The sequence below is a fragment of the Anguilla rostrata genome, chromosome 15 (assembly GCF_018555375.3).
Source record: "Anguilla rostrata isolate EN2019 chromosome 15, ASM1855537v3, whole genome shotgun sequence".
Taxonomy (NCBI): Eukaryota; Metazoa; Chordata; class Actinopteri; order Anguilliformes; family Anguillidae; genus Anguilla; species Anguilla rostrata.
This window is the reverse complement of record NC_057947.1, coordinates 22625921-22649065: the sequence shown is the minus strand read 5'-3', so window position 1 is coordinate 22649065 and position 23145 is coordinate 22625921. Positions and strand designations below refer to the sequence as shown.

At 39.6% G+C, this 23145-nt stretch overlaps 1 long non-coding RNA gene across 2 annotated transcripts in view; it reads left to right on the top strand.

Annotated features, from left to right (window-relative positions):
* The window catches only part of LOC135241161 (uncharacterized), a 132129-nt gene that overhangs the window by 72970 nt on the left and 36014 nt on the right, over positions 1 to 23145 (top strand). Inside the window, exon 3 of one of the 2 annotated variants that reach the window (XR_010325913.1) lies at positions 7895 to 8458. The exons of the other annotated variant lie outside the window; for it this stretch is intronic. This is a non-coding gene — a long non-coding RNA (uncharacterized LOC135241161). Of the gene's footprint in view, positions 1 to 7894; positions 8459 to 23145 lie in introns of those variants that run through there. 2 annotated transcript variants of the gene reach the window in all.

The following is a 23145-nucleotide window of genomic DNA, read 5'->3' as shown; positions in this document are numbered from 1 at the left end:
GCAATATAATGAGACACAGGAAACAGAGATGATGCATTTTGTGAGGGGCGATTTACTGGATAAATACGTGGAGTTATAAACCACAAGATCACAGGTTTGATTACTGAGAGGGGCATTGCTGTAGTTGCTTTAGTGAACATGGAGCTGGAGAAGATAAGGACCTGATAAGTGATTACAGCATTCGTCCTTTCCCAGCAGCATGGTATTTTGAATATATCATAACGCATTTCTGTGCATAAATATGGGCTTGGCATTAAAAATAATTGCACCAGTCAATATTGGCACATCTTTTAGTCTTTAAAACTTTTAGAATCTCTAAAGTAAGTGGCAGATTGTCCTTGTGTACCTGTCATACACTTTAGTAGTTTAGCAGTTTAGGAGTAACCGCACAATAAAAACTGTCATGGCATGACTATGTATAGAATTCAACCCACCAAAATGCTTTCCGCACACCATTCAAATCCCAACCACCTCCTAAAAAAAAAAACAGTAAATATAAATGAACATGTCAAACGCTCAGGACACTCATCCTTTGGTTCAGGCTATCCATTGTCATTGCAGGCTCCAGCAAGGCCCATGTCTTCAGCCAGTGATGATAAAGTTCATCCAGTGGGAGGATGTGGTAAATTGGCCAAGATTCCACAGGTTATGCTTTTAGTTACTCCCTGCCACACTTCAGGCTCCCACAGACTGCCAGTGATAACCCTCCCCTCCAACCTGTGCTAGCTCTCTCTTGTAGTGCCATGCAGCCTTTAGTGTTGGATTTTTTTGTTTAAGATGATCAGGATCAGTATTGTCATGTGTGTTTTAATTATAGTTTTACTGATATTGATATATCTTATTGTGTGTGAACAGTGTACGAAATGTGCCAAACAAATACAGTGGAACCTGTGATGTTATGGCAAGAGTGTGTGTGTGTGTGTGTGTGTGTCATTTACTAGGTGATGGATTTAAAGTCCTCCAGCAGTTCTCAACATGGTCCCAAACTTCAGAGACTTCTGTGCTGTCCCAGATGGCCAGACCATCTGCAGGCCGCCTGGGCAGCAGCCGGGGGGACCTTGGCTGAGAGTGCCAATCAAACAAACGCCAACCACTGTGATCAGGTTGGCTATAAAAGTGCGCTATTTAAAGCGACTGATGAAGACCTTGTATTTAATAATCTGCAAGTCAGTTTGATGCAAGCAGGTTGGTAGTTTGCCCTAACTATCGCTGTATACTTACATTTTATACCCGCCGTTTGGCATGCAGCCAATTCTGGCTATGAAATGTTTATCCGGTCATGTGCATTTAGTACATCTGAACATTATGGGCTTATAAGTCAATACTTACAATACAAATAAGTGATAAGTGGGCACACAAGTTGGTTGTGCTTTTACTTCTATAAAAACAATTTCATACAAATGCAGTGTCTTCTTTCAGACAGATGCATTCTCGAGACCGTCATTTTGTGTCACTCAGCTTGCACATCAACTGTATGCCTTCCAAAAGCACTGCCACAATGTCACAATCATCATTGAAACACATCTGTACCGCCTTTTACCAAGAACAATGTTCCTCTATAGGGCATCTGTTTTCTCCGTGATATTATTTCAAAGCAATGCAATACAATGGCAATTTTCTCAAGAGCAACAATCAGCATTGATATGAGTATAAGTGCTAATGGCTTTCTGTGATGTACTCGTGTGTCGGTGACCCACCCCACATGCACAGATTCCCGCCCATTCATATTGAAATCGAGCACTCGGCCACCGCCTGCTTGATTTGACGTTCCCGTGATGCAGCTGGCGGGCGCTCGCTGCTGCGAAGGAGCCGAAGCAGGACAGTGACTCCATTAAGGGGCCTATTATTCCTGATCGGGACCCGGTGAGGGAGAGGAGGAGCAGGGGGACGTTATTAATGAACGCGCCGCGGAGCGCGGCGATGCCTCTGCGTTCGCCAGTGGAGGCCACACCCTGACCATCCATTTCCCTGCTCCCTTCTCGGAAAACAAAGCGATCCTTCACCGAGAGAACCAGGGTCCGCCATCCTTACGCGTGGGATTAATGATGCAAATTAATCAGGTGGACGATAATATTATTATATTCCCTTTTTTTTTGTTTCGGCTGCAATGGATGAGGCAGTGGTGAGCCAGTGGAGGAGGGAGAGAAGGTGATCAAATATGTAGGCAAAAGACAGAGCTGAAACCTTGTTGTTTCAGTTTTCTGTGGTAGGCTACATAAAATGGCTGAATTTCAGCGAAGCTGAATTGCACAATCTTCTGTACCAATTGCATCACATTTTGGTCATATGGCTGGATGTCTACTGCTTGCTTTCTGTCATTTTATTTCTTTATTTACTTTCTTGGCTGAAATCTCAGCATGTTGTAACGAGTGGTTTCTTTTGAACAGATCAATAGGTTCTAGTGTTTATGGATGAACAAACATGGCTCTGGATGACACTGTGCCATCACTTCAGGGCAATCTGTCATTATTTCTTACTTCGGTCCTCGCTGCTAGACTTGTCTTTTATCCTCTTTTCCACAACTGTCATCCCGTATACTTTTTTACTTGTTTCCACCAACGCCAGCATTAAATTGTAGTTACATTCTGTGTTCTAAAGCATTTGTTGCCTATACATCACACATTTGTATGCTTGTTGGAAGCAATATTGGTAATTTGCACGAATGTAGGTGTATGTGCTGGGATGGCAGAAAACCTGAAAAAAGCATGGCTGTAGTAATACCAGGCAGTTCCATGGATGTCTCACAAAAGATGATAAAAGATCCAAATAAATTCATTTTCACCACAACCTTGGGCAAAGATATTAATCTCACTTTTGGAAGTAAAGTTGCTCAGTCCCACCCTCACAGTCATGGCGAGATTAAAACGATTAAAATTCAACAATGAGGCGATTTGTAAAGAAATCCGGTGAATAGGTGTTAGGTGGCAACATTATTAATAATTTATACAACACAACCAGTTAAAGTGGAAAATATACTTTGTAGTGGAGGAGTTCTTCTTTGTCCTGGGCACTTGTTAGACCATTTGCTAAAACCAAATTTTGGCTTTTTACCAGTCATTTACATCCTGTTTTTTCTTTAAATGGAGACTAATGATCTGGTAAATCTGACCTCGGATTACCTATAATACAAATGTATTACCCAGTAAAAGCATGGGTTTTCTGAGTTAGCAGTCACACAACACATCACACAGCACATCCTAGTAAAAGCATAAAAACACAAATGACAGCATTTAAATAATTTTTCATGCAGTGTTACAGTTTTATTTACAATATTCATACATATGTGAGTTTAAAAAAAAACTAATTTCTTGCAGGTGAGCTTGATTGGCATACCACAAAAAAGAAATCACTCAATCTGTAAACATAATACTAACCCTGCATAGTTATTTAGCATTTTATTTGAATATTGTAGGTCAAATTATTGTTTTTAAATACATTATGAATCATTCACACCATTAAGCAGTTGTTCCATTAAGCCCACTATGCTCCTATTAAGCCCAACTGATAATAATGCATTGAAGTACATGGTAGGATAATCATGCTTTAATTTATGTAGCATGCAGTTAATTGATAACAGATGCAAGAAAAAAGGGAGTAGACATTATATTTGATCAAATAAAATAGTTTTTTAAAAAATCATGTAATGTGCTGAAGTGAAGGGAAAGAAAAGATTTTCTATGGATAGAAAATTCATGAGGTGGGCTTATTTGGAACACCTATGAGCTTAATTGGTACACCAGGTACCGTTCCAGACTTTTCACATTTCATATTTTTCATCTCAAATGTTAAAAGGTTCATAAATCAAGTCATAAAACTTCAAATGAGAAATGAATCTCATTTTTACTCAGTTTTGTCTGCAGAAAAAGGGAATATATGTGAAACATGTCTAAACTTAAATATGGATGGGCTTAATAGCTAAACTTTAGCACAAAACCCACAATGCAACTCGAACTTCAATGCACGAAGATAATAATTATATGCATTTGCACATGGCTCATTATTGTCTCTGAATATACATCTCTTGGAGGGCAAATTATGAATAATTATTGCTCATTAGGGTGCAGATTTGCATCTGACATTTCTGTGTGAAGTGCAGAAAAAGTGAGTTAGCTTCAGATGATGTTCCATTAACCTAGCAAAATTATTTAAACTGCCAGCCTATTGAAAGATGAGGGTGTGGCAATAACAAAGCCCATGGACATCCCTCAGTCTGTACATCCAGGGCTGTGCCTCCTACACAGCCACTCTGAGCTGTTTGAATGAATTCAGAGCAGATTCACTTGATCATTACCGCTTGTGCACTAGCTGCACAAAACCCCCAGTTAAAAGAATGAGCCATCCAGATGTTTTAAATTCCAGTGCGTATGCAAATTGTCTGTCAGAGTTCTCTGTGTGGTCATAGAGTAGACAGCTGAATGAAGAAAAGTAGCCAGCTGAAGGAGTTTGTGGGCACGGTCCCCAATATTTTGTGCCACAAGGGGTCATTCTGCTGACATTATTGTTTTCTATATTGAAGCTAAATTATAAGGTTTATGGAATGTGGCAGCCCATCTCTCATATTAAGAGCATTTAACACTCTTTAATGCTGTCCTGGGTTTGTGGTGCACATGACACAGAAGGATGTTGCACTTGAGGTGGGATAACAGATTCTTTCCACCAGATTGTAGTCAAAGACTACAATCTCAATGTTGTGGGCTGTGCCTATTTAAGAAGAACATCAAGTCTAGTCTATTTCCTACTGTCTGTCCAGTTCACGCTGTACGCATAGTCAGTAAAGTTATGGCAAGTCATAAACTAGAGGCATGATTACAAGAGATACGATAAAAGCTACAACATCAAGATAAAGATACAAGTGCAAAATGAAAGTGCTAAAGATCAAGACACAAATGACACATGAGAGTGATGCTAGATGTGTCTTGGGACCATCACGGAAAATGTGCAGTGACTGAGTGGTTTGTACAGGAATGGGGGGTTTATTCCACCACTGGTAAACTAGAGTGGAGAAGCTCTGTGGTAGGGACGAGCGAGAACCATTTACATGGATGACAGCAGATCCAAGTGGTCGAGCTTGCATGTAGGGTTGAGTTATGTCCTGTAGGTTGGAAGGTGGTGTCCTGTTGGCTGCAGTGTAGGCGAGGGTCAGGACTTTGAACCTAACCCTGGAGGCTGCCGACAGCCAGTGGAGGGATCTCAGAAGGAGAGTGACATGCGAGAACTTTGAAAGATTGAAGACAAATCGGGCAGCGGCGTCCTGAGTGAGTTGTAATGACTGAATGGCACAGGCTGGTAGCCTTGCGAGAAGTTGCAGTAATCTAGACAGGAGAAAACCATAGCCTGGGCGAGTAGCTGGGCGAGTGTTAATCCAAAAGGGCAAAACCAGCACTACAAACCACATAGGCCTATTTCCTGGCTGGGTCGCATGATTTAAAATGGAATTGATGAATGAAATTGCACTCTTGCCCAGCAAAGAATATGTATGCTTAACCCAGTAAGAGCAATGTGTTTTCTGAAAGAGCTGGAACATGAAGGGTATTTGCTAAATTTAAGATAGTGGATGGAGAATTGCCTTTTGAAATGACAAAATGGCTTTTCAAAGTTGAATTATCTATGTTTTACAAGGCCACGGTGGAAAGATAAACTCAAATGCTTTTCACAGGATCAGAAAAAATGGACAGAGCAGACAGGAACACAGTGTAGGCTATGAACATGGAGCTGAGAAATGATGGTAAAGCATAGGCCTATATGTATGTAAGCAGGATTCAGGATTTAAGATCCTGTATTTAAAATTCAGGATTAAAATTTTACTTTCCTTCAAAGAAGCATTTTAAATTTACATCATATGTAGCCAACACTCAGAACCAGAGTTACTTACAAAGGATATGTCTCCTTAGCTCAGCCCTAGCAATACACCGAAATAGAAAGTGATGAATTATGTAAGTCAGAGCATTGGGTAAATAATGTTGACCTAAGGGACCTCAAGTTAAAGTACAAATATACACTGCATGATCAAACGTATGTGGACACCTGACATCCAACATATCATCCAAAATTATGGGTATTATGGTCCGCTATAACAGCCTCCACTCTTCTGGGAAGGCTTCATACTAGATGTAGGAGCATTGCTGCAGGGATTTGCTTCCATTCAGCCAGAAGAGCATTAGTGAGGTCGGTCACTGATTAGGCGATTAGGCCTGGCTTGCAGTTGGCTTTCCAATTGACCCCGAAGGTGTTGAATGGGGTTGAGGTCAGGGCTGTGTGCAGGGCAGTCAAGTTCTTCTAACCCATTCTTGGCAAAAACTCAATGGAAATAATGCATCATGAATAATGACTTATGCTATCCTATGTACAAACAGCAGATTGAATGCTTAGGGCTCAGAGGAGGAATTTAGAAATATCGGTACCATCACTGTAGTATTAGTAGTTGTTGTGTAGTTATTGGATTACAAAATACCATAATCATCAACCTCTGGTGTCAATTTCAGCCCTCCTTTGGGGATGGGGAAAGCCTTGTTAATTCTTAGGTTATCTCCAGTGGTTTTACCAATCAAGATTTGGATTTATGCATCAAAGTGTGAAGAGTCTAAGCTTCACAACGGTGCACCTTGAATCAGTGACCGATAAAAGCAATAATTTAAGAGAATGCTATTTTTAGACGACTGCATTTTATTTCATGGCCATGAACTTTAAGGCATTAAATATTGTTTAATATTTATTAAAGAAATGAATTTTCCTCATCACCGTGTTTGACTTTTTAAGTTAGTTCAGTGTTTAATGTTTAATGTGTTCAGCTAATTTGCTTGTTGCGTTGACACAGTCTCATCTCCTGGATGGCCCAAGTGAGTAATGGAAAAGACACAGCCACCTGGTCACAGGCATTTATAATGAGCACACACCGGATTGGTCTACATGATAGGCTAGATGTAGAGAGACCCGGGAAGCTGACAGCACAAAGGGGAGCGCCATGTCAGGGATCAGTCCACACGTTTTCACTGCCTCCTCTCCTCTGTCCTTCTCTTTCTCTCTCTCTCTCTCTCTCTGAAGACACATCCTTCTTTTTTTCAATTTCATCCATCTCAGAACATCTCACTTTTCTATCCCGCCTATCTATTCCCCTTTTCTTTCCCATCTATCCCACCCCCCTAACCATCTCTCTCCACATGAAATGGGACCTTGATTTGGCTGATTGAGGAACACAACGCTGCATGACTCAGGGATATGCAGCCATATTCTGACCTGTCAGGGGCTATTTATACATTCATATATTTGTGTATAAGTATGTTCCTGGGGGGGAACATGAACAAAACACAGCCATAGAGATGAGGGAAACTTACGGTGAGCCAAAACAGCATTCATTTAGCTACACGCCTCCGGCTATTCCATGTGCCTAACATAAATTAATGTAACCTCACCGCAATTTTCATACAGTCCTCGTACAAAAAGATAATAAAAGGCTGTCAGAAAAATGCACAGAATGAAAATAATGATGAAAATGAATGAGTAAATCCAAAGCTTTATTGTGAAGTAAGTTGGCATTTGACAGAACAGGGGAAGGGGCAGAACATTTCAGCAGGCTTCTTTCTTGTAAGGAATATGTGGAGCAAACGGACGAGGGCAAGGCCCGTTTCTGATTGGTTCTGAGCTCAGGGCCGCCGACTCCTAGCCTGGCCCAGGGTTGACACCTTTGGTCTCAGAGCTTTTGAGTGTGTCCTCAGGGTCCATAACACCAGCAGAAAACTAATCCGAGCTGTTGATGCATCACTCACCAGCAAATGGAACAGATGAAAATTGGAGTGCCTCTGCAGTCTTACTGGCTTCTTACTAAACTATATGTTTTCCTGTCCTGTTCTCTGTTGGAACACAAGGCTCTGTGAGTTCTAATTTTTTTTTTTCACAGGCCATGGTGTTGACCCTGTGGCCAGTCACAAAAAGGACAGCGCTGGGTGCTGAAGTATACGAAAACATAGCCTTTTCTGACAAAAACAAGTGTGGACATTGGTCCCGATGGTCTTTGAAGCCATCACACAAGGAAGGCTGCATTCCCACCCAAATTTTATTCTGAAAATACTTTCATTCTGAACTCAGGTCATTTTTTTTGGGCAGTGCGATTTTGTGAGAAAAAAAAAAATTTCACCATGGGCTTACAAGTGTCAAAGCCACTGGTGTTGAAGCATATTTCATTTTAATAATTGACAGACCTTGGCAAATTCCATTTGATAATTTCCTGCAGGACCACATCAGCTGAAAAATGCATTAATTGCATAACACAGAAATACAGATTGGCACTGGAAACATTCCACCAGCCTACTGGGAAAAGGAGAGGACATTGAAGGGGACCTCCCACACATGGCTTAATAAACAGCTGCATACACTGTGTTAATGTCATTTAATTATAATATGTCATTATAATGGTAACATTATCATTGAAATAAACAATACTTGGCTTAGAGAAGCAGAATGGTGTCTTTTTTCTAATAATAATAATATTAATAATAATAATAATAATAACAATAATAATAAATTTAGCCTATATAAAAAAGTAGTCATTATTTGCCAGATTCTTTGACAAGGCCATCACCTACACATTCTGTGGATATCATTTCAACCGAGACGAACAGGGACATCATTTATCTTTTATTTATCAAAGAGAGAAAAAACAATGAGACATCTTTTTCAAGGGGGAGCTGGAACAGAAAGCAGCATACATGAATACAAATAGACAAGAATATAAAAGGCAGTGTTTATTGTCAGCTGTACAATGTATACAAATGCAACAGAAATACATGAACAGCACAAAAACATGCACAATGCATCCATGGTACTGTATATATGTGGTTGTATGCATTCTGCCCTTCTGTTCTCACTGACTTTTTTGTCACAGTGATAATGACAAGCTTCCCATAACTGCGGCAGTGTCTAGCGAATAGAATATCCACATTTGACATCTGTAGCGTGACAGTATTAGGCTAGTCTGTTCCAGATGGCATTGAGGTAGAATGTTAAATGCATCATTTCCTCGTGTAGGGACAGGAAACAGGAGGCTTTGGGTGCAAAGTGGGGCTGGTATTAGGACCCCAATGATAAAATGCTCATGCAGGTCCTCAGTATTTTTTAAAAATTTATTTTATAATTAATTGATATTATATATGCATCCATTTTAAACCAATAACTGTCTCCAGGATGTGCTTAAGTAATGACTTTAATAAGGACCCCCGCTGAATGCATTATCATTGCTGAAATGTTCTGCACGCTGACAACGAGTGATAGTAATGAGCATTTCTGAGCTGCTGCAGTCATCATCATGAACATAATTTCCATTATTATTATTATTAATAATAATAATAATAATAATAATAATAATAGTAATAATAATAATAATAATAATAATAGTCGTAGTAGTAGTAATAATAATGATAATAATAATAAAGCACTGGTTCAGCTGCATAAGCAAATACATTTTATGGGGGGACCGACTATTCTTTGGCCCCAAATTCAATGCTGTGTGACCTCTGCTCATGCTGTGACAATATCACTTATTTTCTACTTTACCAGCTTTTGAAATTGCCCGTTGCCAGGGCCACTGCCAAATTGAAATGGCCCCCAGAACGAAAATGTGCTGTATGTTTAATTTAAATCAAGCACCAACAGGCAGAACCAGCCAGGGGTGGCACTGCTTCCTGGGGGAGCGGAAAATATGGGATGGGGAGGTAGGGTGGGCAGAGGCATTTAGTTGCCTCAGCAATAGGCACAAAAGCTGCTCCTTTTCTTATTTATGGAGGAAACGAGTGGAAGAAAGGTTGGGAGGTGGTAACCCCAGCATGGTTTAATGCTCGTATGTATTGCTTGTTTAGTATCCCCATGGGCTCTAACTGTCATTCGGAAATGCCCAGTGAAGAGTGCAGCATTGCTGCTGTCATATGGATATATGAGCTGAAGTTCTACTGTAAAACTCAGTGACCGGCGAACCAAAATGTAGCACCATTTCCTGGCAACAGCTGATGGTGAACGAGCAAACCTCTGTTATTAAGTCAACAATAATAAATGTTCCCTCTGACTTGTCCCCCTTGGTTCTGTTAAGCCCAACTCAAAAGTCTAAATCAAAAACTCTTAGGCCTTAACCTTAAGCAATAACTCACGGCATGCAGTGGGTGGTGTATTGTGATTATATCACAGCTAAGCTATTTGCAGTATACCACAGCCTGGAGTAAGTTATTGCTTTTATAAAACAGTTATCAAATTTGATAATATAGATATTATAGACACAATCCAATTAAAAATGTTTTTTATTAATGATTTAATTATAAGAATAATTTACAAGAAAGTAGTTCCTGGCTGCCCACACATAGTGCCAGGCAGTGGCTATGCAACGTTTGTAAACTCTCTTTTGTTCCGACAAACTAGCTTGCTAGAAATCTAGCATTAGCGAGATAACAGGAGTTTATGCCTTATTGATGTTTTTTAACGTTGCCATTGATTGTGCAACCACTGAAAAACAATCCAACGTCAGTGAGGGTCTACTCATTTTGTTAGATGAGGCGCATTGCTCGGCATGGCAAGGATGCTGCTTCGCGTTCTTCGGTTTCAGCCATCAATAGCTCTGGAGAGAGCTCTCACACTTGTGCTTACGGACATAATCTCTCTCGCCTCAAGACCCGTATCAGATAGTTTCAAATGTTTCCATTCTGTGACTGATTATGATTGTTACATGTAACAGTTTTTTTTTAAATTTAGACTTGAATGACTGCTTAGCCATGGTGTGATCATTTCAATGGAACCTCAAAGAAGCATTCTACGTCATAGCTATTGTATACGGTTATTGTACCAATGCTATTAACCAATCAGATTGTGAGATCTGCCCTACTTCTTTTATAAACTAGCATTAAAACACATTTCAAAAATCTTTTCAGTTCCTTAAAATAAAATCCACACTGTTCAGGGGTTGCAGAAACATTTAAATTAAAAATCCTCAGAGCAATGAATAGAAACGTTGCACCCTTAACTGGTTTTAGCTATGAATGTGTACAGGATCGGTTGTCGAAACCTACCAGTAAAATAATTTTCCTGGCATAATATATAAATGATATAGTTTCATTGGTGATGAACTTGTCTCAATGGTTTTTTTCCCTCACCAAAAGACATTGTCTCTGCGACCTGATGCTTTGCACCTCCGTAAACAAATTAATCCATGTTGTTCATTTAGTTGTTTTTTCCAACTGTAAGCATTACTATGATTATCAAGAAACACAAAAGATCAATCCCCCTGTCAAGGAAACGTCTAGGTTTCAAAAACCACAGAATGCATTCAAGTAATATATATCAACAGGTCAAAGAAGTGAAAACCTCTCAAAATATTTCCAAAACTAAAACCAAATCAAGCATACCAGTGTGTGCCAGATCTGATAATGCTACTGAGTGAAGACAACAATGGCTGCATCAAAATGATGGTTTGCAAATTAAATTATGGTTTCCATAACAACAGGTCATGAGCTGCTTGAGAATTTCATCTGGAAATGTTACAAAACTATCTCATCAGCTGATGGAATTTTGATCTGAGCTGGCTTATAATTGCTCTTCTCTATATTTCCCTGAGTAATTGACTCTTAATTGCTTTATTTCACAGATTGCTATATAGGGTATTACAGCTTAATTGGCTAAGCATGTTCTGTGAATGTATGCATGGGGCTGCCAGGTGATTTAACCTGCTAAGACACTTGGCTCAACATAACAACACCAACACCTACTTGCCTATATTTGGAGCAGGATGGGCACGTATTAGGTTTATGCATTGGATAAAGTAAATACTAGATACCCAACACACAACTAATCAGCTGTGTTTCCATAAATTTTAATTTACATAATTGTAGAATGTCTACTCACAATTTACTTAATAAACATTAATATTTTGCTGAGAATAAACTGCTTTATAGAACTTCATATAAAAAATACAAATTAGCTATAATGTTTACTAGTATTTACTATGATTCAACAAAAAAATCTTGAATAAACTAATTAAGCTTCCCTTCCAAGTTTCGACTGTCAGTGGTCCATTCATTTGGCATTTTTATTTAATTGGACCCTTTTGGGAATGAGGCTAAAAGCAAATGCAAACTTGCAATTTACACAGATCCTACTCCAAGCCTTGGCTGCATGAAAGCAATCTCTACTGGAAATAAACAAGAGCTCAGAGAGAATGGTAAATTAAGAACATCTTTCATTTGGCTCCCATTTTTTAAAATGTGTACTCTTCTTATTTGGACTTGGAAAAATGGAGGCCTTCATTTACAAATGCAATGGACAGAAATACTTGTATTTGGATCCACTTTTTGAAGGTGCTTCAACTGTTTGCAGTGTGTATAGGGATGTGGTTATAATGGGCATTTATTTGCAGAAATGTATTTTCATTCCAGTCCTCCCTAGCCATTTGATGTGTGGCAAAAATTGCAATACAGCACTGTTTCTCCCCCACAATAAGAGCCATTTCATCAATATGCTTGGGGGGTGGTTTGAACACAAGTAAATTAAATGGTTTGTATGACTCCGAAGTAAATATGCTTCAAAATTCTCATTCCCATAACACTGATATTAACTCTGCGTCACCTTACTTGGACACACTTTGTGGGAGTGTGTCCACCTTCTTTCCTCGTCTTTTAATAAGACCAGCTTCTGGGAGGATAAAAGTGGCATCATGAATAAACACGTTCACCGTGTGATCACTTTGTGTGCGATGTGGTACATAAAGGAGGGTGTGAGATTATGAAAGTCATACTGTATATGCTATATTCCGTTCAAAAACTGTGTCTTAAGTAAGATTTCAGGAGGCAGAAAAAGCAGGGTAATTAAAAACGCCTAGGCGGTCATGATGGTGATTTCCAGCACAAACTGTTTTCAAAATGCTACTGTGTGTGGCTTTGTTTCAGCATAAATGAGCTCACCACTCGGTGGAGTGGGCTGGTGGAGTGGGTTTTTGATTTGAAATGAAAGTATGTTCAATATCTGGTTTTCCCCAATGTACCACATTTATGTGGCAACCCCTATGGTACTGTTACCACATGATGATAGCCATCTTGCTACCTAGCAGCTACAGCTATTTACTGGGATGAACTATCTGGTAGTTTGTACCGGAGCCATATACAGTACTAAGCTTGTACTGGCTCGAGCCAAGACCACAGATTGATAACTACCTAGATAATCAGACATTAGGCAACATACCCCAGTGTCGTTATCACTATCAAAATCAAATCAAACCAATCAAATTCTTTCACTATCTCATACACAAATGTATATTTTTTTTCTAGTGGTATTTTGTCCGGTACGTATTTATTATATCAACCTTTTTTCTAGCTTTTTAGCAGGAAAAGGTCAGAGTCAGTTAATGCAGTGCCTCTAATTGTGCAGACTATTCATCAGTGGAATAGCTTTGCATTCAAAACGGGCATATGCGTACTGAGGCTTCAGAAATATGTTCTGCTGCTAGGTGATACTCATCAGGAATAGACCTCTCTGGGGTGAGCTTCTGACATGTCATCTGAGAAGTCTGTATGTGGTGAACATCAAATGGCTTCCAATCAAATTCTTTCTCTGCTTCATTAGCATCTGCTGAGCAGTGGACATGAGGGAGAGAGCGCACAGTCACCCGCTGCCCTCCGTTTCATTAGCACCATTGTCTCAGACTCGCGTATCCATTAGAATCAACGGCTGGCACAACTGCACACTCAAGATTAAAACCCAGGTGACAAAGGAACATTGGCTAATTGACAGAGGTGGTAAGGTGGGACTGTACAGATGTAATATAAATTGCAGCACATCTAGTGTGTGGATATTTTCTGTCCTGGCACCTTCCATTCAGTAAGGTGGCTTGGAAAGTGGGGAAAAAAAGTAATGTTCCAGAACCATGCAGGCTGTTGTAACGTCACTCGTGAGCATCTTTGCAGCACTTTGCCATTGTGTCCAGCCGGTGATATGTGTGTGACCGATGATAACTTTCAGTTACATGATGGGGCATGTGTGAGGGAGTTCACGCACAGTGAGGAAGCATTTAAGGATCAACCTCAAACCCAGAAAGCTTTCATAATGCTCAGTGGGGGAAAAAGCACAGCTTCCATTTGTGAAACATTCTGTGACACCTTCCAGATTTTATGAGCTCTTAGGCTGACAACTATAGGAGTGAGGAATGTCAGTCGAGGAACAATAAAGTTTGCATGAACTTCGTGCCTAATTAAAAGTGGAGTCAATTATAGCACAGTCAACTTTAAAAGGCATCTAGAGATGTTCACTGAGCAGTTATCAGTATTTTACTTCTCAATTATCTTTCCACGAGCAGATCTAATTAGGGGCCGAGGTTAATTTTTCAGATTCCTACCATTTCCTGGCCAGTTGCCGAATTTTGCTCAATCTGACCATCTAATCATCCCTCAGGTTAATTGGCTAATCATCCCCCAGCTTAAAAGTCCTCCCTCTCCACCTCGGCTGATGTGTGGGGGGGCTCCCTGGTATAAAGTGGCTGGCACACCTCAGAGAGTGGGCCCAAGCGTAGGATGAGGTGAGGTGAGGTGATAGTTCTGCAAATTACAACTCCCCCGTAATAAAAATACACCTTCCAAAATCCCTGATAGACGACAATGATGAATTTGATATCCTATCGTTATAAATGACAGCTTGGCCGGCTTCCATTTCTCCTCTGAAGTTAAAAGTGTGATACAGGCTAAAACATAAGAGGTGGATTGTGGAAATTTTATCACAGCACTGCTTGCAGAAAATTATTTGTACACAGGTCACTATACTAGAGCAATGGATTAAAAATAGAACTGTCGTACATGTTTTATTGTTCTTTTGAATGCAGTGATAACTGTTGCGTGATATTTTAGTTTTTGTAAAGCACGCAGGCGGCTTTACCTTATCACGGATATAAATCCAGTCATGTAAATAAAGCTTAAGGGCAACAACAACCAGTTCTGCCTGCCCTTTATTTGCTCGTGCTTTTCTGGCTGTCACCAAGGTTCTGCAAATGCTTTATACAAACAACAAATTATATAATAACAATAAAAACTCCACTGCTTCACTCCGCCATTCAGGCTGCTTCCCAAAAAAAAAAAAAACTTGTGCAATCAGCACTGGCTTTTCTTAATCATTTTCCTGATGTCCATTCCTTTCTATTGCCTGGAACTGTTCCACATGCTGCCAGACGCTCAGGAGAAAAAGAGAGGACTTTTTTTGGATGTGTTACAGGAGCACTGAAGAAAAGTGCAAAAGTGACGTTTGCACCCAAGCTATCGCCAGTGATTAAAAGTAAATGAGGGTGGAGATACCAACAAAAAAACTGCTAAATCCATAGCCTATGGAGGGCAGAGTGGCCCATCTCTTACTCTTGACTGCCATTCGATTTACTAAAGAACACATGTCCATTGTAGGGTCTGCTTTCAATGGTGGGAAAGCGACATTTCTTCCAGATCTTTCTGGTGGGTGAAGGTCTCTCCACACTCTGTCTCCTTTGCCATGGGTGGCTTGCATGGCTTGTATATTTAATTACTTGTGTCTGATAATAGAGCCTTATATTTACTGTATCAATTTTGATAAAGTATATTGCTCAAGGGTACAATAACAATGTTTTGTTGTGGATTTGAATCAGTAAGCTCCTGCTTATGAGCACAGTTGCTTAACTGTGTGTAGGTGTAAAGATGACCCTCCTTGTTGTTATAGCTGGGACATTACTTTGCAGCAGAATCTCATTTGTCTACCCCACCTTTCACTAGTGATTTTACTGCATGGACTGCCGCTTTAGGACATCGTGTTTTGTTTATTGTTGCTATTGCACCTAGCCATTGTGGGAAACAGGATTCTTCAATAACCTTTTTTCTCTCAATATGTAGGAGAGCTGTCACTACGCTCAGAGGAAGAAATTCAGAGGAAAGTCAAAGCTGGTGCACCATCGATAGCTCTCTGCCTCCCAGTTACCAAATTAAACTTCACCAGGACCTGCCAGAGTCTGTCTCAAAGGTGAGGGAGAAGTTCAAGCATGACAAGGTCTCAGACCCAAAGGCTTAGTCATCCAAAATACAGTACATCGCTAACTGAAGCGTAGCCATGGGTTATAGTGAGCAGAGCCAAGGTGTGTGTGCCCTGTATAACTGTTAAGTTGGCCATCTTGCTTAGGAAGGCAAGACCATAGTTTGGTGGCAAGTGTGCTGCTGTTTAGGGTTGTTCAAATCTCCAGTTCAGAAAACTGTCTCCCCCTACTTGGACCCTGCACTGATACATACCTGTCCTAAGCACTGGGATATGGTCTGTGGCATGATCTCACAATCTTACTGTCCGTGTATAGTTCTACCAGCACCTCCAGTGTTTTGAGACCATCTTTTATTCAAAGGAATCCCTAAAGACCGCCATCCTCACTCATGCTATGCAGAGATCGATACATTCAATTTCATGCAAGTTTGTTTCTTTCATTTTTCCCCCATTCAGAAGCTTTCCTCACCCTTGATATTCATTTCATTCTGATAATGTCCACTGAGGTTATGTGGTTAAGCAGTTCTGTTGCAACTAATTGTGTTTTGATTTCTTTCCGAGTATTTCCATTTCCAGTAAAAGTTTTTTCACTAGCTATTCATAAATTCTGAGAACAGAAACCTCTCCTGTTTACACAAAGACACAGGTCTCCATCTGCTCCATTCCCAACGTAATTCTAGCAATGAATTAACAGAATCCAAGCAATGATTCATGTAGTGACTTTACAGAAAAGGCCTGGTGCAATTATCATTTCCTGTTTAATGATTAATCCGTGCCTTTCAATGAGTGACAATGCTTCACATCTGCACTCAGGCCCTGTGTGATTAGTCAGGCTGACGGACAGTGGGTGATTCCGGTCTAATCTTCTGCGTGGTCATTATCAAGTAATATTACTGTAGTGGCTGCCGAATCCTGGGAAGTGCCAATTTTTTGTGCAGCTATGCCCCCACATCACGATCTGGGCCATGTCTGCATTGTACAGCCCGGCAGGGTGGAGCATGATTGGTCATAGAATCATCCTGGAAGAATTAGGTTTTTCCAGTCTAGTTGTGCAATAGCACCCCTCTGGTTGATCAGTGTATATCCCTATTACTCTTATTTAGAAAACGCAGCTAGACATTACCTTTAGGTTTGGAATTAGTTAGCTGTTAGCTATTTTAGCTAATTAGCTATTTTTGCGGAAATGTGTTAAAGCCAGCAGCACAATTTAATTAATGTGAAACACACACTCAATACCATTCACAGAATGTTGTAATATCCATTTAAAAATATATTTGTACAGCAATGCTAATGGGAGCCCAGGGCTATGCAACCGGAAGAGCTACCAGAAAATCAAAGTTTAACGTAGACATATGACATAAAACAATAATCTTGTATCAAGCAATGAGATATAAATTGTGTATTTTTATTATTATTTGATGTTGTCATATTTTGAATAATTTGGTTGGTTTTCTAGGATGAACATTGTTGTGGAAGGCTGAACGTTTGTGGTCCTTTTTACCACAGAACCTCCCCATCCCTCCATATCAACCACCACGTCAACAGCTCATTACTTTTGCACCTCTCACAGCTTTGTAACCCTGTTAGATCCTTCAACATTTGCATCTCTGTTCACATAAACCAAACAACGCACGGTCACGCAATCTGTTAGTTGAAATATCCTGTTTACTGATGAAAAATTAATGAGCACCAGATACACAGGAACAGCACTAGAAATGAATCTCTGCTTGATGTGGGTTTGGCGTCTCTGAATATTGCATAGATTTTCTTCCCACCCCCCATCCTTTTTTTCCTCTGGATAAGCTTTGCCCTTTGGGTCTGTTGCAGATGTTGTGTTACTGTACAATCTGGTGCAATTAGGCTATAGCCAAAGAAAAAAATGAAACAATTGTCTGTGTTGTTAAAACAATGTGTTAGTAATTGGCATGCTGATACAAGTCAGGGGGAGAGATTACTTTTTGAAGAACCTGAACAACACTTGTGCTCTCATTAAGAGCGTAACCTTATAAAGTAACCGTATAAAGATTAGGGGGGACATTTTCCTGTGCAGTTTGTGAGCTCTGAGAATTAAATCAGCATGGTAGACTCTCAGGGACTAGTCACTGAAAATGAACCACAACATTATGTTCTATTTACTGCTTTCTGGATAATGTAATTTACTTAGCATCATCGTACAGTTTGCAAGCAAGCGTAATACAGACCATTCACAAGAGACTAGTTAGCTAGGTAACTAGCTGTTTGCTGTTACCCAGGTACAGTCTGCAAGCTAGTAATGTGCTCTGGATTTTCAATCGTTTAGCTTTTCATGAACATTACTATAGCATAAAGGCACATTTATGCATTTGTCTGTTTTCATTTTTAATCAATTAATATATAAAGATTGCTGAAAATGTGAAGATTGCTGGGTTGCACTGGAATGCTTTCAAATGCATTTGTTTCATGCATTCAGCTTCCCAGGTGTGCTGCTGTAAACCACACAAAAGCTGGGCACACTTCATTCACTGAGAGCTCAAAACTGGAGCATCTCTCAGTTTAGGAGGTTTGACCGGTCTCATTCCCAAAAAGAGAATCTCACTCACTGTTTCATGGATGATTTGAGTTGACTAATCAGGAATTTGGCCATATCAAACAGGAGAACATAAATACAGTATTGTACCAGCATACATTTACTCTGAGATGTGTATATTTCTGTTTGGGTTAACAGCTTAAATTATTTGTGTTCAGGGTGGCTTTATTTTGGCATTGTTTCTGTGCATTCATTTGGCAACCACTCTCAACTCTGGCAAGTGTCTTTGAAGTACAAGATGTCAACAGTCCTTTAAGTGATACACACACCATACACTCTATCCCCACATTAACCTTGTGTCCTCAGTACTGAAACTACAGAGGCCAAAAACTACAGACTAGTTTCAACTACTTAATAAAATGGAGGCATGACAAATATTGGGAACATCAGTGAAAGGCATTAATGAGTAATGTTGGAATGATCAAAGCTTTGTCCTCAAATCAAAGGACTCTGCCTGGCTCTCCACTGACCTATGAAAGCCATTGAAATGGATGGTGGCATTTCTGAATGGGCGGATCCCCCCCTTCCCCCCAACGCACACAGACACACATGCACAAACACACTTATTTCTCCCGTTTATAGTATGACTACCACATACCGTTCCCTCCCACACGCTGCGATCTTTGCATGATTCCGCCAGTTCCGTTGTGGGGGAAGGCGCTATTTTTTTCTCTCATTATCCGTACAGAACTGACAGGGCGTAGCAGAGCTGGTGATGGAGAAATTCAAGCACCTGAAATGCCGCACAATTAATTAACCTCAAACAACAAGATGAGCAGGAAACAAATGCTCCAAGGGAAGACGTACAATTTCCATTCAATTAAATATTCATCCTCCTGTCTTCTGGCTGCATGCAAGGGTCATAATGCACACATTCTATTCTATAAATGAGTAACAATAATGATAACCGGACTGATACACTGAAAGCTTAATGTAGCTTAAGATGGAATGTTCTAGTTACTTGTCTAAAAATATTTTATAAAGCTTCACGCTGGTGAAAATAAATCCCTGAGTTGAATTTCTCATCGATAGATTGTGAAATTGAGCTGCGCATCTCCTTTAAAAAGTGGAAGACATCATGGAAGACATTAAGATGAAGGAGAAAACTCGCATCATCTTAAGTGTTACTGTTGTAAGAAGCATCGCAAAACAGTGCACTGTGGTTAGATTGCTTGCTGATCGTCTGATTTTTAGTTATTGTATCCACTCGATACAATATCAGTCACACAAGATTGATGGCTCGCTGCAATAAACGCATAAAGGACGACTGCTTCCGCAGTCTGAATTGTTTTCCACTCTGCTCTTCTGTGGCTTAACTAGTCTATGTTGTAAACAGTCTTTTATTGTTATTGCTCTGGGACAATAATTATATTTATTTCTGACCGAGGGATTTTTTGTTATTGCTATTGATTAAAATAATCAACTCTGTAATCATTAATGTTTAAATGTGGTATGTTGTTATTAGATACTATCATTTTAATGATCACTTTTTAGTTTATTGGAGAATATTTTAGATTCAATTTGTGAATTATTTTCACTCATGGAACACGACAGACATACATATGTGGCCCTGAAGTGCCACTGTCTCTGTATTTAAAGTGGATGAATATTCCTTACAGAGAATAAATTGCCTCATAAAGCAACAGTGTAGAGGGCAAAATGACATTAAGGCATCCAAGAATATAGAAGTGTTGCCCCATTTGGGACTTATTACAGTATTTTATGGCATTTTTATGGATTCTGTGAACAGGCGTGAAGTCTTTTTGTCTTTTAAACCAGTGTTTCCATGGAGATGTAATGCAAGTGTCATTAAGAATGACATAACTTGTATATTATGTCATATTACCACATATTAAATTATGATGTGTTAACCCCCTCCCCTCACACACACACACACACACACACACACACACAGTAAGTAGTCAATCTCAAATCTGGCTTTGAATTTTGAGGTAACCATGACAACACTATCTTTTGTTTCATTTTGGAAGCCCTGTCATTATTGAACCCTCTTGGAATATCAGTAGTGTCCAGTGTCTTAAATATAGGACATCTATTGCTATGGTTTCCTCATCTTCCCATTAGGTCCTCAATAATAAACTAATTATTCAGTGACACCTGTCATCATAAGGTACTGGCAGCATGATTAATAGAGGTCAAGGGTCCCTCAGACTTTGAAATGGCAGCTCTTGATACAGGGGCATTTATAGAGTTCTTTACATGAATCCCACAGCACTTTGCCTTGTTGGGGGGCATGTGGTTGTGTACCCATAAGTCAATTTTCCAGAAAACTCAAAACAATATGCCAATAGAGATTCATATACTAGATGCAACACAGCACTCTTTAAAACCTTCAGGTGAATGGGGGCTTCACATCCAATAGAAATGTGATTCAATCATTAGAGTAACACTTGAGTTACACACTTCAAAGTCACCCTTCAGTTATTAAAGGGATAGATCACTTTCTGGAGTTTTTATGCAATTTCAGTTGTAGTGTCTGTTTCAATTTGGCCATTCAGTTTTTGTGTGCAATGAAGGATATCGCAGATGGCCTGTCAGATTTAGAAAGGCTGGTATTTCGCATTTTCTTAAGTTTATGGTGTACAGAGAAGATGTCTTACATATAATCCTAATGCCTATCATGCAGTGGCATTATATCTCCAGATTCTATATACTGAATATAAGTGAGTAAATTTTATAGCTTCTATTCACAATCATTAAAAAATGCCCAGTACTTCCCAGTACTCCTTTCCCTCACAGTTCAAAATTGGGGGGGGAAACTTCAAAACTTCAGAAAGGTGTGTTTTAGATGCACCTGGCCTGGGCAAAGATTCCTCAAATTTACGGATGAGGAATTGAAACAGATAGAGGCTGAGAGGTCGAAGAGGGAAGGTGAACTGGCAAGCTGACATCCCATCTGAGGACAACAAGCCCCATTTTCAATAGATCTGGGTTGTCTAAAGGTAGCTGGTGAAAGTGACATGATGTTTTCCCCCACAAATTGGAATTGCACAGGCACAATCCATTTCCAGGTCTGTCAATTTGTTGTTGCTTTGAGGCCTTCTCTTTCATAAAGTAATTTGCTTCTCCCCGCACATAGCACTGTTGATATAGGAAGCCACGTCACGTCATTCAACCAATGCAACAGTCTGAGACAGAATAGGAAATTGTTCCATCTGAAAATAAGATTAAAGGTATATAATAATAATAATAATAATAATAATTTGGTAATGTACTTAGGTGCTCCCTCAGAAGGAATAACATCATCATAAAAGCTGCTTCGGAGTTACTTTTTTGTTGTTGTTTCTTTAAACTGTGTTTTTTTTAAAATCTTTTTTTTAGATAAACTTCTCTAAATATCTAAACTATCCTTCAACACACAAAACCTGCCTGGGCCCGTTAAAAACAACCAATAAAACTAATAATATTGAAAAACTCCAGAGAGTGAATTATCCCTTTAAGTAAAAAATTAATTCCCCCAGGGATTTCCCAAAGTGAAAATTGCATTTCCGTTGTGGTTCACTTCCCCCGATATATATTTGTAAATAATGCACATCTGTTATTTTTAAGACACACCCTCAGAATTTGAGTTTCCTGTGTATTTTTTTAATTTTTTTATTATAAATATCAATTGTTGGTTTTACCATATGAGCACTGAAGTGCTGCAGTTTATCAAGTTTAATACAGAGAGGGCAAAGCCCTAAGTATTGACAGGACAATTTTCCATCCAGTGATCTGACTTCCATTAGTAAACAAAACACAGGTATGGCACAGGTAATTGGAAAGGCACAGGTAACTGTAGGTTAACCACAGAGAAAATAAACCTTGGTAAACAGCTCTAAATTTACCCTTCTGCACCCCCCACCTGGAGACTTTCTTCTGCCCAGAAAGCATGTAATTGACCTCTCGAATCAATACTTGCCCACACAAATCACCCCCACATTTGTCCACAGTGGCTGCGTTACGGCCCATGTTTGCTTGGGGTCTAATTTGTCCTCTGTCAACAGGTAGGCTGTGCACAGTGGGGCTCCCTTAACACCGAGGTTCCACAGCTCAGCGTCTAACACTGAATTCAGTGAGACCTTTCAGCTACTCAGGCTTTGAAAAAGTGAGGAGATAAGTGCTGCTGTCACTATACCAAAATAAGAAAAGGTTTTTGTTTGTTTTCCGTGGAATAAATCAATTTTTCTCAATAAGAGGGCTTACTTTTTGATTGAGATGGTTATTTTCATTATTATCAAAACTTGTTTTTGGCAAAGTTTGATTTGGAGAAGTTGGGTGTGCTTGTGCTGTCCACCTTAGATTTGAGCCTATAACTTTCTGCTCGCAATTGAACTCTCCAATAGACACGCTGAAATAAAGGTACAGTTGAGGTGCATTTTTGTTCTTTAGGAAACACATTTGCCAAATGTACCCTGAAAGTACAATTGTGTTCTATTTGAGTACTACTGAACACCTTTTACATGGCAAAAAGGTGCAAATTTCTTGTGTTGTTGGCTAAGGGTACAATTTTACGTATCTATAGGGTACCACCCCACTGACAAGCATTTGTATCTTTATAGGCACTTTTTGATACCTTT